Source organism: Mus caroli, chromosome 6 (assembly GCF_900094665.2).
Source record: "Mus caroli chromosome 6, CAROLI_EIJ_v1.1, whole genome shotgun sequence".
NCBI classification, from domain to species: domain Eukaryota; kingdom Metazoa; phylum Chordata; class Mammalia; order Rodentia; family Muridae; genus Mus; species Mus caroli.
The window spans coordinates 13,229,444-13,244,022 of NC_034575.1; positions in this window are offsets into that span (position 1 = coordinate 13,229,444).

Below are 14,579 nucleotides of genomic sequence, written 5' to 3' on the forward strand. Positions count from 1 at the left end.
TTTTTTTTTTTTTTGGTTTTGTTTTTGTTTTTGTTTTTTTGAAACAGGGTTTCTCTGTATAATAGCTCTGGCTGTCCTGGAACTCACTTTGCCAGGTTGGCCTAGAACTCCACAATAACATCTTAACATCATAATGTAGCCCAAATGGCTGAAACAAACAGTATAGAAAGGACACAAATGGAACCAGATGTACAGACTCCAGGACCATCCCAGACTCAATTTGTTGCCAACACCCCATATTGTATCATGAACTTAATCATGTCAGCAGCCTTTGCCATCTTTCCTGACGAACTCCTTGGTTGATCACGTTACAGAACCTTTCTCTTCAGGCTGTGGTAGCAGAGCCACAAGACAGGTCTCCATTGCACAGTAGGTGGAAAGGCACAATTTCAAGTTTCATTTTATACCAACTGAGTCAAAATCTGTTTTTTTGTTTTGTTTTGTTAATACAACCTCCACTTACATATCTGCTCATTAAAACATGCCAAGTGCAGAACTGAGCAAAAAGATGTAGAAAATCCAGTGTTGCAGATTAAAGAAGGAAGCTCTTGGGGCTAGAGCAGTACTGATGGGTAGCTGGGATTTCCTTAATAGGACAACAGAGATAGAGATGTTGAGCTCTGGGGCTGGAGAAAGGAGGCAAGGATGGAACTCTAGAGAACCTCTGGAAAGCCTTACTCTCCGTGGTCTTCTTCCCAGTGGACTTGGGAAAGGCTGTACTCCTGCCTGTACTCTGAAGTTTCCCTGGTGAGAGAATGGTACAAAGGTTGAAGGAACAGTGTGGCAGAAGCAGTCATTACTGGCCCACAGCCTTCTGTCCTCCCTAAGCTGCACTGTGTTGAGGTCTGGGTACAGGACTTCAACCAACAGTAGAGTGAGCTAGTGTGTACTGTGGAGCCAGAATCAGGCAACACCTAGGACCAGGAAGAACATTCAGGTATTTGTTACCATCACAGTATGATGCCCAAGTGCCTGCATCTCTCTCCCCTAGATAAAAAAGGAAGTGGTGCTAATTATTAGGTTATGTTTTCTTAAAGCAGTACTTAAATTGCTTTTTAAACATTGAAATCCTCTAGACTGAATATACTAACTGAATATACTCCTGCTATAATATTACTTATCTCCCCTCTAATCCTACCAAAGAACCTGTGGGTAGTGAACGGTTATTGTCAGCCTTATTACTGGTGACCCCTGGTGAGTAGCTATGTGGAGCCATTCCTTAATGGAAGAAGACTCCTCAAGGCTCAGGAAGCGAATAAAACCTTTACAAGGCCCAGGGAGGAAATAAAACTCACAGATTTCTCAACAAGACTCTCAAGGCTCCTTCTAAGGTTATATAAACAGTAATAACTGCTAGAAAAAAAGAGAATCTCTGACCAGTTGAGATATGGCAAGTCATACAGGGAGTTCCAGGATGCATCTTTCATTAGTCATTATCTCTCATTAATATCCCACTCTGGGATAGACAGACATTTGTTCACATCTGCTTAGGAAAAGTCATATAACACCCTAAGTAAAAACTCCCACACCTCCTAGTGAAGGCCAAATTGTCCTACGTCATACCTATAAATGATACCCAGGATCAGCTTGAATTCTAATCATGCCATCAACAATATGTTTCCATGATCATCTTTACAAATCAACCAATCAGTATCAGCCCCATTGCCTCATTTTAAAAAAAAAAAAAGTTTTTTTTCTTAATTTTATGTGTATGGGTATTTTGCCTGCATACATGTGTTTATGTGAATCACATGTGTGCAATGCCCAGGAAGGCCAGAAGAGAGCATTGGATCCTCTGTTGCTGGAGGCAACAGATAGGTGTTAGCTGCCACCTAGATGCTGGGAACCAATCCCAGGCCCTCTGCAAGAGCAGCAAGTACTCTTAACCTGTAAACCATCCTAAACCATCTGTCCAGGCCCAATATCAGTCTCTTGAGGAAGCCATGCAGTTGTATGCTCACTCTAATGCACGTGCTACAGTGACAACCAGCCAACATCCGTATCTATGTAACCACACTTCTTATAGATGCTGTCAAAGTTCTTTAAGCGGTGGTAGCTCCAAGAATCCCCGAACTCCACACTTCCTCAAAGCCCAGTATACTTTGATCCTCTGCTCAGACAGTTGGGCCACTTAAGCTACAGAGAGTAGCCAATTCAATTTTTGTCATTTTTGTTTTTCATACTAAATAATGGCTTTATGGACCTTCTGTAGCCTGCATCTAGGAATCTGAGAACATATAAGTTTTCCAACCCGTATTTTAATCAGCTAACTAACAACATAAAATATTACACCACAGGCGGGCCCTGATGTCTTCTTCCTTAATAACAATAGAAGGTTAGGAGTAGAAAAAGAATAGCACAATTGTTGGTTTCTATTCTCCATAGTATAGGGGGCAGCATGTTAGTCACTTCAAAGGAATGGTAGTGTGATGGTTTGTATATTCTTGGACCAGGGGGTGGCACCATTTAGAGGTGTGGCCTTGTTGGAATTGGTGTGACCTGGTTGGAGTAGGTATGTCACTGTGGGTGTAGGCATAAGATCCTCACCCTAGTTGCCTGGAAGTCAGTCTTCCACTAGCAGCCTTTGGATGAAGACATAGAACTCTCAGCTCCTCCTGCACCATGCCTGCCTAGATGCTGCCATGCTCCAACCTTGATGGTAATGGACTGAACCTCTGAATCTGTAAGCCAGCCCCAATTAAATGTTGTTTTTTTAAAAGACTTGCCTTGGTCATGGTGTCTGTTGTAAAACCCTAATTAAAACAGGTAGTATGGAAGAAAAGACAGATGAGGGATAAAGAAGAGGTAATATTCTAAAAGTGTATTGTACAGTCTATTTATAGTCCCTGCAAATTCATATGCTGAAATCCTAACACCTAAGGTAATGCTGTTTAGCTATAGGGTGGATTTAGAATGAGATTAAATAATGGAGGTAGAGCCCTCATTATCAGGGCCTTTATAAAAAGAAAAGAAAAGACCCCAGAAAGCTAGCTTACCCCTTGTACCAGACACTTGAACCTGCCTTCACCTTGATCTCAAACGTTTCAGCATCCAGATTGATAAAGGATAGATATCTATTGTTTATAAAGCAAGCTAGTCTATGTTATAGCAACCCAAACCAACTAAGAAACTGTTCTTTCCAGAGACTAGGACTGAATCCCCTCCTAGAAACAGGGAGAAGCAAAAATAAGCACTCCCAGAAAATATTTTTGCTCAGTGGCTTCCCAGAGAAGAGAAGATAAAAATGCTTGCAACAATTAAGAAATAGAGAAAATCTGAGGAAGAGAAGGTTGTTGGCAAAACCTTCGAATCTGAAGAGTCACCAAAACACTTCAAACAGTGGGTGGAGAGAAGATGAACTAGAAGAGCAATAGACAACTTGGTCTTAATTAAAATTAATATCTTCTAATTATAAAATGATACTGCCTGCAAAGTAAAAATATCCATGTACAGACAGACTGAGTGAAATCATTTTATATATACATATACATACACACACATATATAAACAATATATGTGTCTCTCAATAGTAGTATGATTATATTTATTGTATTAGAATGATATTACGCAACAATAAAGGCTATTTATACACAGAATAGATGAATTTCACATTTTACTGCTGAGAGAAGGCAGAGACAAGAGAACACAGTGAATGTTTTGAGCATTAAATGTTTGAAAATAAGCTTATTTCTGGCCATAGATATCCCTTTTTAGTGATTTGGATGGGAGATGCATAATTAGTCTTTCTTCAGGACTTGAGATGTTTTAGTCTTTTGTTATTCAATCTGTGCTCCAGTTACACTGGGAATGTAAAAAGATGACTCTGGCCTGGAGGGACAGCTTACTGCTTAAAGTGCTTGGTGTACAAATATCAGGATCAAAGCCGGGATCCCCGAAGCCACATAAATGCTGGTGGATATGGTGGCCCATTTTTAATTCCAGCCTCTTCAAGGAAGAGACACAGGAACTCTTATGTAAGCTCATGTAAGCACTGAGCTCAACTGAGAGACCCTGCCTTGATGAATAAGGTAGAAAGCAATTAAAGAAGATGCCCATCGTCAACTTCAGACATTCAAATATGCATGCACACATTCACACATATTACACATACACATAAGGGGGGGAAGTACAATCAGAGAATAGTGTAGCTTCGAGCCATCAGTACACACCTACAAGTGGGCATCTTCATACCAGAAAGTGTTATGTGGGCAGTGCTGCAGCATCCACAAAGCTAGGGCATTCAGGGTGGCCAGCAGCAGAAGTTGTATCTGAATTGTTAAAATTTCAGACTCTTTACCCAGCCAGAATCCAAGACTCTGAGAGTAGAGCAAGTTCCTGGAGAGTCTAACATGCACTAAATCTTAAGTAGACTTGAATAGCTGGTTAAGTAGGAATAGCTGGTTAAGTAGGCTTCATCAGAAACCTAGAAGGCCTGGGAGAGAAATGGAAGAACACATAACAATGTCACAAAGCATGTCAGCTCTAACATGACCACAGAGTGCAGTGTGGGGAAAGGTAAGGAGAAGTTTGTTTAGTGAATGAGACTTGTTAGTAGTAGAGCCTAGCAAACATTTTTCTTTCTTAGTCCAATACATCCTAAGAAAAAAAATTTTTTTTTTGAGGGTCAAGGGGAATCAAGGCATGGTTTCTTTTTGTAGCTCTGGCTATCCTGGAACTCCTTCTGTTGACCAGGCTGCCCTTGATCTCATACATCCACCTGAACTTCCTCCTGAATGCTGGAATTAAAGGAATGTGCCACCACTGCCTAACAAAACAATATATTCTTAACAACCTGAAAAAAAGGAAAATAAGACGGGGGGGGGGGGGGCGACAACGACAACGACCACGACGACGACTCCATGAAGAAATTCCATTGAAGACCAGAGATCATCTGTAAGAGGAACTGCTGAAAAGTTATCTCCTTCAGGAGTACCTAATTGAAGACTGCCTGAGAGACCAAGGATTGCTGACACAGACGATGCCAGCCAATTGGGAACTGCTGTTTAGAAGAGATGCTTTCCTGGAACCAATGGGACACGGTTACAGAGTATTAAAGGAGCTTGTAGCAGTAGTCAGATAAGCTTGCTGTGGCATTCTTGCCTGCTCCCAGAGTCTGTGTCATTGATGCCAGTGTCACCTCATCTCCAACATCCAGGACACAGACAGGGCTACAATGTGAGCTCAGGCTAGCCTGAGCTCTATAGTAAGACAGAGTTTGAATCTCTGATTTAAAACACACACACACACACACACACACACACACACACACACACATACATATCAGGACTGTAGCAGTCATCAACTCCATGGGAAAGTCAAGAAAACCACAAAACAAGAACAAACAAAAAACCCATACACTGAGCATCTGCAAGGAAAAAGAAATTGTGTTTTCAGAAACGAAGCCTAGGCCATCCACATAGAAGTGTGTAGAACCAGCTAGAAATGTAGTCATACTCATCCTAGTGCTATAACTTTAAGAGACACCACAGAAATCTGAGATAGAGGGGAACAGCTAGGGTGAAGGCGGGGCTCAGGATCAGCTATGGGGCTGACCCACCTTTACCTGCAAGGAAGACTGGAGGCCTCCTCTAGAACGTTTTTAGTGAAGATGCATGTCGCTTAGCCATTACACTTAATAGAATCTTTATAAATCAATGTGAGTATACTTTAACCCTACATAAATGGATATATCTAATTTTCTAGGTTAATGCTTCTCATGCTACCATTTTTAGAAAACAATCCTTTTAGGGAAATATAAGAAAAGCATTTTCCTCTCTCAAATGATTCTGTTAAGCACTGAAGACTAAGAAAAGAAGATAGTTTTGCTGTTAGAGAAAATTTATTCACTTCAGTACACATAAGCATCTTTCATGTCCCAGGGTTACTTAGTGAACTGCAAGAAGAGATTCTGAAATCATATCTGTCTTATTTGATCAATGACTCCTTTATTCCTAGGATAGTGATATTATCTTCTGCTGCCAATGATTTGCTGGATCATTTGAGGTTTTGGGATCATGTGGAGATCTTCAGACTTCAGGTGCCTGCTCCCCACCAAGCACCATAGGATCCCGAGTCATCTAGAAATCATGGGCCTCAATCAGCTACTGTTCCTTATTATGGAAAACTAAGTGGGAAAACGTATTTGGAGGAAGGAAGAAACTGTGTTGATGCAAAAATAAAAATACAACTTCCACCTCAAAGAAGGTAAAAGTGAATTTGTTCTGGAGTCACATAGAATGACCAGAGACTGGAAATACAGATTCAGGGGGTCCCAAGTACTATATTCCCATATGGTAATAGTTCTAAGAAATGTTCTAGGAATAAAACCAAGACTGTGGTGGTTTGGATATGTTTTGCTCAGGGAGCGGCACTATTAGGATATGTAGCCTTGTTAGAGGAGGTATGTCACTGGGGGCATGGACTTTAAATACCCTTGTCCTAGTTTCCTGGAAGTCAGTATTTTTCTAGCAGCCTCCAAATGAAGAGGTTAAGCTCTCAACTCCTCCAGATCCACATCTGCCTGGAGGCTGCCAAGCTCCCACCTTGATGTTACTGGACTGAACCTCTGAACCTGTAGGCCAACCCCAATTAAATGTTGTCCTTATAAGAGTTGCCTTGGTCATGGTGTCTGTTTACAGCAGTAAAACCCCAACTAAGACAGAAAAAGGTACCGGGATCCGGGTATTGCTGTGATAGGCCTGAAAATGCTGTTGTTTGGAAGAATGTGGATTTGGGAACTTAGTATTTGGAAAGCCATGGAATGTGCTAAGTGGAGATTAATGAGCCATCCTCATAGAAATATGGAAGGCTTTGTTGCTGTGAGTGATTTGAACTTTGCAAACCTGGCCCAAAAGTTTTCAGTGGAGAAGAACTTCAGTATGTGGCCTAGAGACTGTTTTTGTAGTATTTTTGTGAAGAACTTGCTACTTTTTGCCCTTATCTGAATAGTGTGCCTGAAGCTAAGGTGAAGAGACTCAGATCAATTGCATTGATAAAGGAAGTCTCAGAATCGCCCATCATAGACTTTGTTTTCTGGTTAAGTCTCATAAAGAATGTTTTGAATAAGCATAGCAAGCTTAGAAAAGAAAAATATAAAATATATGGTTCACGTATTAAAGGGGCACCAGGAAGTGAAATGGAGCTGAATCCTGTGTTCAAAGATATTAAGGAAGTGATGACCTTGGGGCAAGATCACACTCAACTAAATTTAGGTACATGCCTTTAATCCCAGGAGGCTAAGATCTCTGAGTTCAAGGTCAATTTACAGAGCAAATTCCAGGACAGCCAAGCTAGACAGTGTGCAGAAGTTAGAAAACAGAAAGCTGCTGCTGATATAACAGAACAAGGGGGCATGTTTCAGCTAAAGTACACAGAAGAACTTTGGCAGCTTCAGTCATGTGTTTTATAGTCAAGAAGAAAAAGAGACTACAAGGGACAATTGATGCTGGTTAACTGGAGCTAAGAAATTAGTGGTGATTAAGAAGAGACCAGCATCACTGAGGTGAAATCTTCTGAGAAGTGTTTTCTGAGAGCACAAAGAAGCTGTGTTCCAGAGATAGCCAAGGTTGTACCTCATGCTCCAGCTGTACTTGGTAATGTGTAAGAGTCACCCAAGTGGTACTGGTTTTGAAGGCATGAAGGTGTCAGGAAGAGCAGCTAAGGCTTGGAACTGTGAGAGGCCATGGAAAGTCATTGGTGAAGGTGCAGCCTCAGTTGCAGTTGACAACCCAGGACTGAAGGGGTCATGCAAAGGATTTGAAGCTTCGCACTTTGAAGAGAGCCTATGAGAGGTTATTGGTGAAGCCTAGTTGCAGCAGAAGACCCCAGTGTACTGGAGATGCCAGTACCATGGGATGATCACTAAGAACAGCAGTGGTAGTAGAGGGAATCAGACCTGAGCTTAAAGTACTACAGAGGGCAGAGCTGGAGACGTGACCCCCAACCCTTTAGAGGAACACAGAAGACCATGTGTGGATCCCAGACATTGAAACAAGAAGCTGTAACATTGAAGTTGCCTTGGAGACCCCAAGATGTTTAAGATACCAGAGCTGCGGGCTGTCTGCTGAAGAAATCTGCTAACAGGGAATGGCACTGGCCCAGGAGAAATAAATTTGTTGTACTCAACAGAGATGAAAAAGGAGTTGGAGATCTGAAGACCAGACTGCTTTGGCATCACACATGGAGATGCAGAGTTTGCTTAGCTGGTTTTCTCTCTTGCTTTGGGGGATTACAGTTAAGTGATTGGATGAATCTCAGAAGAGACATTGAACTTTGGACTTTTAACATTGCTGAGACTAATACAGACTATGGGGGTCTTGGAAGTTGGACTAAATACATTTTTTATTATGCTATGTGTAGGTATGTCCCCCCATAGACTCCTGTGTTTGAACAAGTCTGTACTGGCTAGTTTTGTGTCAACTTGACACAGCTGGAGTTATTACATAGGAAGGAGCTTCAGTTGAGGAAATGCCTCCATAAGATCCAACTGTAAGGCATTTTCTCAATTAGTGATCAAGGGGAAAAGCCCCTTGTGGGTGGGACCATCTCTGGGCTGGTAGTCTTGGTTCTATAAGAGAGCAGGCTGAGCAAGCCAGGGGAAGCAAGCCAGTAAGGAACATCCCTCCATGGCCTCTGCATCAGCTTCTGCTCCCTGACCTGCTTGAGTTCCAGTCCTGACTTCTTTCAGTGATGAACAGCAATGTGGAAATGTAAAACCCTAACTAAGACACAGACCAATAGACTTGAAAAATACATTGGTGGAGAGCCAGAATTAGAACCTTATCTTTGGATTCTCATTCATTTTGACATTGCTCCCTGACAGTTGATGCACATTCATTACTGTGGTACCAACTCTGCCAAACATAAAATAGGCACAGTTTATTCCCTTGAGAAATAAAGAGTACATTCAGGAAACATGGTTGTAACTCTGTGGTCGAGCATTTGCCTAGCATATACTAGGTTTTGGGTTTGATCTTCAGCACCACATAAATAAGTAAGTAAATAAATAAATAAAAATTAAGATCTTAAAAAGAGTGACGTCAGCATAGGTAAGATCAATTAACAAAAAGAAAATGACAAAGGAAACCTCAAGATTCCACTGTGGCTGGGTATTGATGACACAAGTTTGTAATTTCAGCACTCGGGTTGTTGAGGGAGAAGGATAGGAGTTTGAAGTCCACCTAGACTATACAGTGAGATCCTATCTCAAGAAAAGAATGCAACAAACAGCGGCAAACAAGAAAACAGTCAGACCTTACATTAAAAGTCCTGATAGGAGACTTTTCTTCCGTATCCCTGTTAAGGGTTTCAAAGCACTCCTTACTGTTCCTTCTCAGCCCTGAGTTTGATTATTTCCTGCCGTCTACTCCTCTTGGGTGAATTTGCTTCGTTTTGTTCTAGAGCTTTTAGGTGTGCTGTCAAGCTGCTAGTGTGTGCTCTCTCCAGTTTCTTTTTGGAGGCACTCAGAGCTATGAGTTTTCCTCTTAGCACTGTTTTCAGTGTCCCATAAATTTGAGTATGTTGTGGCTTCATTTTCATTGAATTCTAAAAAAGTCTTTAATTTCTTTCTTTATTTCTTCCTTGACCAAGTTATATTGAGTAGTGTTGTTCAGTTTCCATGTATATGTGGGCTTTCTGTTGTTTTGGTTGTTATTGAAGACCGGCCTTAGTCCATGGTGATCTGATAGGATGCATGGGATTATTTCAATCTACTTGTATCTGTTAAGGCCTGTTTTGTGACCGATTATATGGTCAATTTTGAGAAGGTACTATGAGGTGCTGAGAAGAAGGTATATTATTTTGTTGACATGTTCTATAGATATACATTAAATCCATTTGGTCCATAACTTCCATTAGTTTCACTGTGTCTCTGTTTGGTTTGTGTTTCCATGATCTGTCCATTGATGAGAGTCGGGTGTTGAAGTCTCCCACTACTACTATATGAGGTGCAACTGAGCATATCATGTAGTCTCTCACAAATTATTTAAACTTAGTTCTCTCTTCCAATATTGAGGACACTGATGTTCATCATCTCTAAAGAAACATAAGCTTTTCAAAAAAGAAAGAAAAGAAAATCATTCTTTCTATTCTTGGTGATGAGTTCTCCATGCCTCTTTCACACTTGTGATAAAAATGTGTCCAAGTTCGTTATCTGCATTTGTAGCATATTTTTAGAAATAAAACTAATATAGTGAATTTAAAAAAAAAAGAAAAAAGTAATGTTCATGAAAATCAGGATTCGAAGAACAAAATAAAGTTTTATATTAAAAACATATACATTTAAAATTTTAAATATTAAAAATATACTTAAAAACACTGAATTTTATTTTATTTTTTAAAATTAGTTTCCCATTGGCTGTTTGGTTTGCAGTGCTTAGGGTGTTTATATAGCCATTTAATCCTTTGTTTTGTTAATTGGATATACCATATTTGTCAATTCATTTATCACTTGAAGACCATTTGTATTTTTTCAAGTTCTGACTACTATTAATAATTCTTTTATGAATATTCATGATAAATATTTCTGTGTAAGTTTCATAATTTTTTGGTAGAAGTATTAGAATAGATTGTTGAATCTTGATTTAAGCAGGAAAGACCTGCCAGATCCTTTAAAGGGCCTGCACTGTTTTGACGTCCCCACAAGCAGTCTAAAAACCTCAGTGTCTCTGTTGTTTGGTGTTTCTGTCCTTTCTGTGATGGACACCTCACAGGCTGTGGAGGGCACCTTGGGATTTTGCCTTGCATTTCACTGATGTCTGAAGATGTCGACCATGTGTCCACTTGCTGTGATGGACAGCCCACAAGCTGTGGAGCCTAGCTTGTGGTCTCGGCTTGCACTTCACCGATGTGTAAGGATGTTGATCATTTGTTCACTTGCAAACACAAAGGCAATTTTTTGTTTTGTAAATATTGTCTTTAGAAAAATGCACAATCAAATCTTGTACCTATAATTTTTAATTGTATAAAAATATATGTAATACACAATTGACTAAAAAAAAATCAACATTTTTACTACTGCATTATATATCCATACATATAATATCTTTATGTATTTTTATAAAAAAGAGGCTTGTATTAATCCTTATAGATAAAAACTCTTTCAAAACAACAACAAAAATATACATTGGTGGAAACATTAGGTGGGCAGGTCCCCAAAATTAGGGGGGGTCTCAGCTATAGGCCTCTGGTGTTGTATAACTACAGTCTTAGCCCTTTAATTGATGGAAGCTAATGTTCTAATTGCATATTTTGAAGGATTTACCTAATGGTCACAAAGATTAGTCAGACACAGAGACAAGCAAGAAATGGCTATTAAAGGGTTTATTCATAGCTGGAGATATACTGAATTTAGGCTCTGGATTTGTAACATTATAACTTCTCCACAATCACTGAAATTAAATAGGAGGTTCTATGAAAGATGGGGTTCTTTCCAGTAACTTCCATTCACAAAGTCAAGCAAAATGGGACATAAGAAAAGAGTACTGGAGGTTGCTGCAGCAGTCACATATGACATTATTGTATGTTTGTGTATGTAAACTGACCTGTACTCAGTTCTCCAAAATATAACACTCTGTTGTTGTTTTAAGACAGGACCTTACTTTCAAGCCCTGGTACTTCCTATGTAGTCCAGGCCAGCCTCAAACTTAACTCCTTTGTATCAGCTTCCTGAATGCTGACCCTGTACATGTGACCCACTTATGCCCTGCAGGACCACTGTTCTACAACTCTTCACCTTTTCATTTACACAGGAAGCTATGAGGGGAAGTCGCAAAGCAAATTTGATGTTGTTCAGTTATAAGTCAGAACCTGACTATTTCTTTCCTTTACATTTCTTTACATCTTCATGCCCCTGGCCCCGTCAACCAATTGGCTGGTTCAATTATTTGTCAGGCCTCAACTCTACTACTCAACTAGTAGTACTGGTCTCCAGAAGGGCTTTGTTTCCCTAGAATCCCAAAGCTGTGTCTTCCCTCTCGTTCCTTATTTACTTCTGAAGTTGAACTCAGGACGTTATGCATGCCAAGCACACGCCTTCCACTGAGCTACATCCATCTCCAGAGAAAACTCTTTAAAAACGAAGCCAAAATATGACTGAGGCTATAAATAATCTCTCTCAGATGCTCAAGCAAACTCTCATTTTAGTTATTATGTTCTGAACATCTTACCATCTTCATTCTGCCTCTTGGATATAAGTCTCAACACCCCTCTACCTACTTGGGGATGAATTTGCAGGTCCCTAGGATTTGCATGAACTAGGGTTAAAGATACCTGGATGCTCAAAATTCTGTTTAAACTGGTGCAAGGCCTTTCTGGAACCCTAAGTCTTGCCTGTAATTTTGCTTGCTCAGCCTGGGAACTCCAGTTTCCCTTTTGTGTGGGCTCCTGAGCGGGGAGGGAAACACAATGCTTCCCTCTTTCTGCTCACTTCCCTCCCTTGCTACTCTTCTCCAACCCAGCGGAAGGCCTTTTCCATCTCCCAGTAGGCTCCTGATAATGGTGAGGACAGTTCTGAATTTGCAATAAAAATATGCATGTAGTTTCTAAAGACACAGAATCCCTGTTTCCCCAAAACTCCCTGTTTAGCTGACACTAGGACTTTACATGGGAAAATAAGCTCAGGCAAATGGGGATCATTTTTATGAAATGCAGCCTGCCTCTGAGACTTGAACATCAGTGTTTTGTTCCCCTCTCAGATCTGCTAGAGCTTGCTGCTTGCTTAGCATACAAATCTGAGCTACAGTGAATTCTCCTGAGCTATTCTAGGTTAACCACTGTTTTGCTTTCCAGAACAGCTCCCATTATACACACAACTGCAAAATAATTCAATTCTGTGGGGCCGTTGCCTTGATTAAAGACATTTATTGTGGCCAATCCCACGCACTTCATATCTTTCCGATTTCTTTTTCACTACAATTAACACAAATACATTTAGCATTTATTTTGTATACATAAGATATTGGGATACCTTGATACATGCCTTAAATTACATGACTAAGCAAGTGTTCCCCTCCCCCCAAGCTCCCTGCCCCTCCCTCCACTTTCTTTCACTCTCATTATCATTTGTATGAGAGAAGTGAAAGTAAAACCTAAGAGTTTTCTCCAGTGCCAAGGAAGGGATAGGCAGAGACAGGAGAAACTTGATTAAAGCATGCCTTGCAATGGCTGGCTTAATCAGGAGAATCACCATCTATGAACTATAGTCATAGAATCACACAAGGAAACAAAGAATTGCTAGAACTAAAGTTTGAAAACTAGACCTCAAACTGAACCAATAAGAATGCAAGCCAGATGAAAAGTGGACCAATGGTATTAAAAAAACATACTCCCAAAGAAAATATGCAAATGACAGGCAAGTGAAAGCTAACCCTGTTGTGATGCGCACAAAACATTCACCAGCTTGGAACCATCAACAACTCTATCATGGAACTGGGAGAGGCTCTTAAGGTTCCACCCACCCTGTGGAGTTACTGGCGATTAATGGTTACTGGGACAATGCGAGTCCACCCTGCTTCTGTCCTCCCAACTGTAGATCAGTTGTTAAGTTGTTCATATTCTGGGTAGGCGTGGGAGAGGTGGCTCAGCCTTTAAAGGCTAAGGCTCACAAGCAAACAGAGGAGTTAACCATGACCCCATGAGCAACCCTCACTGATACTTATGCAGGTAACCATTGTTAAAGTCAGTGGTCACAAAACAACAACAAACAACACAATGCAAATAGGAGTTCACTTGTTGAGAAGAGGAGGTTTGGTGGGAGTCAGGGGGGATAAGAAAGGTTAATTAGGTGGTGACAGTTCACATATATACATTGATGAAGTTGTCAAAGAATACCACATTTCTTAAAAGGCAGGAATATTTTTAAAGGATGGATAGGGTAAGACAATGGGAGAGAGATAAATAGGAATAAAGTGACGTACATGTATGAAATGCCATAGGAAAACCCATTACCTTGCATGCTGACTCAATAAATCAACCATTTCCTAAAATAAGTCAGCTCACTTAAAAGTCATTGGAACAAAATATCATGGCAATCATCACATGAACATATCTTTATATTTTGTGAGAATCAAAAATAAAAAAATAATCAAAAATAAAAAAAGTGTGAGAATCAGCCCAAAGTAAGAAGATATGAAAATACCATAAGGAAACCTATTACTTTGTAAGCTCAAAATAAAAAAGAATTACATGAGTAAAATTAATAAACATGGATATTATATATTTGCACTATGACCCGCCTTAAGTTTACATTTCAGTCATTAGCTCTGTAATGTATCAGACTAAGAAATACATTTAAACAGTTGAATTTGCAAGTTTAAATCTTCTTTTACCCAGTATTACAGTAGTGTAAATTCTCTCTCTGAGTTGTACTGTTCTGAAACAAGATAACTGGTTTTGTTTCACTTAGAGAGAGAGGGAGAGAGAGAGAGTATGTGCGTGTGCGTGTGCGTGTGCGTGTGTGTGTGTGTGTGTGTGTGTGTGTTCTGACAACTCTTGGTGAAGAACTAACCCAGAAGATCCATGGAGCCAAACTCCCAGGTCTGTGCTTAGCAATCCACTAGTACAAGTTCAATCTTTCCAAACAT